The sequence below is a fragment of the Cebus imitator genome, unplaced genomic scaffold (assembly GCF_001604975.1).
Source record: "Cebus imitator isolate Cc_AM_T3 unplaced genomic scaffold, Cebus_imitator-1.0 Scaffold87, whole genome shotgun sequence".
In the NCBI taxonomy this organism is placed as follows: Eukaryota; Metazoa; Chordata; class Mammalia; order Primates; family Cebidae; genus Cebus; species Cebus imitator.
In genome coordinates, this window is record NW_016107402.1 from 6,276,675 (window position 1) to 6,278,940 (window position 2,266).

At 38.7% G+C, this 2,266-nt stretch overlaps 1 protein-coding gene across 5 annotated transcripts in view; it reads left to right on the forward strand.

The window, feature by feature from the left end:
* PHACTR4 (phosphatase and actin regulator 4) overlaps nucleotides 1–2,266 on the forward strand; it is a 125,715-nt gene that overhangs the window by 104,032 nt on the left and 19,417 nt on the right. The window lies entirely within an intron of this gene.

Here is a 2,266-nt window from a genome sequence, read left to right on the forward strand (position 1 = left end):
GCGGAGGTTGCGGTGAGCCGAGATCGCGCCATTGCACTCCAGCCTGGGTAACAAGAGTGAAACTCCGTCTCAAAAAAAAAAAAAAAAAGCAGGCCAGGTGTGGTAGCTCGTGCTTGTAATCCCAGCACTTTGGGACGCTGAGGCAGGTGGATCACCTGAGGTCAGGAGTTAAAGACCAGCCTGGCCAACCTCTGGGAGGGGGAGGTTGCAGTGAGCCAAGAACACGACACTACTCCAGCCTGGGCAAGGCAGAGTGAGACTCTGCATATATATATATAGTGTTTTGGAATCATTGTTTTAGAAAAATGGATTAAAACTCCCCAAACTTAAATATATAGAAATATAAATATTAAATATATATATATGTCTTCATATAGCCAGTCCATATCCATCCAAAACATCCAAAAGGCATATATATATATATAGTCTTCATATATAGTTGGACTGGCTATATGAAGACATAACAGATTCCACCTGCACGGAGTTATCTGTGGCACTTGCTGAAAAATTAGAGTAATGTCTTAGCTTACAAGGGGCAAGGCAAACTTTTCAAATGAAAATTTTTTAATCTACTTGAAATTACATATTCCCTCCATACGCATAAATGAATCTAGTAGATAAAGGGATGATTCTGTAGATGCCAGTGAAACTTGGAATTCAGTTTAGTTATCTTCTGAATAGTTATCGTCATAGGGAACTGCAGAAGGTATTACTTAAATTGTTCTGATAAAATCATGTTTTATCTTGGGAGAGTTAAGAATGCTACTCTTATATTAAAATAAGTGGTGGTAGAGAAAGCAGGGAAGATAATCAGTAAATTTGTATGGGTTTAGTAAATTTTTTGCATTTACCCAAAGTTCTATTTAAGTCTACTTTCTTTATATAAATGCACAGTTTCTTAGAAGAATTTTCAAGAAAGGGAGAGGAAAGCTAATGAGTGCTTCAAAGGTAATAAAAATATAGCTTTTCAGGAAAAATGATACTAGGCTTAGTACTGCTTAAAGTTTTTATTCAGGATTGAATGAATAAAAGGCACACTTATTAAGTATTTAATATCACCAAGTTGGGTGGAGTGATTCAAACCTTGAAAAACAGGCTTAGAATATTTTATGAATATGACAGGTTGGAGTAGCTTGATGAAAACAGGATGAAGTTGTTATTATCACCACTTTGGATGGATAGTGTCATGTTGACTTATCTATGAGGAACTTGGGGAGCTTTCACATACTTATTTTCAAAACTACTTTGTGCTGCAGGAAACCGATTTTATCTGTTCTACAGGTAGTGCAATTAGAGCATGAAGACATTGTGACTCATTTAAGGTTGTAGGCTGGGCACTGTGGCTCACGCCTATAATGCCAGCAGTTTAGGAGGCTGAGGTGGGTGGATCATCTGAGGTCAGGAGTTTGAGACCAACCTGGTCAACATGGTGAAACCCCATCTCCACTAAAAATACAAAAAATTAGCCAGGCATGGTGGTGGGCACCTGTAATCCCAGCTATTTAGGAGGCTGAGGCAGGAGAATCACTTGAACCAGGTAGGAAGAGTTTGCAGTGAGCTGAGATTGCACCATCACACTCCAGCCTGGGCAACAAGAGCAAAACTCTGTCTCAAAATTAAAAAGAAAAAAAGGTTGTAGTTAGTGAAAGATACAAACTGAACATAGGCTCTTCAACCCTCGGGTCCAGATATCTGTTCCCTGCAGTAGTGTTCTCAAACTGGTGTTCTCATCAGGATCACCTGGAAGGCTTATGATAACAGACTGCTGGACACTAGCCCTAGAGTTTCTGATTTTAATAAGTCTGGGATGGTCTTGAGAATTTGCCTTTCTAATCGGTTCCCCAGATGATACTGATGCTCCTGTTCAAGGAGCACACATTGAGAGCCTCTGCTCTAGACCAGTGGCACACCACTCTCTTCAAGTTAAGGCAACATGTAAAATGATAATTTGTGTATGATACCCTGGACTAAACTACAGACCCCATTCTTGGCTTGAGGTAAATAGCCCCAAACAATAGACCTTATGACTGAGGAATCAGTATTAGTCCATGGGGGATCCTCAGCAGAAGAAGAAAAATAGGACAATTCACAGAGCATTTATTAGAGCTAAATAGATTTAAAGGACTCTCCTTTATTCTGAAATGATAATCTTCCTAATACTTTGGTGTTAAAATGCCATTTCTTTCACAAAAGGATTATGATCACAAATGTTTTACTTAATATCAAGTCTTATTTGGAAATCTTAGAAAATGACAACCTCAAAAAA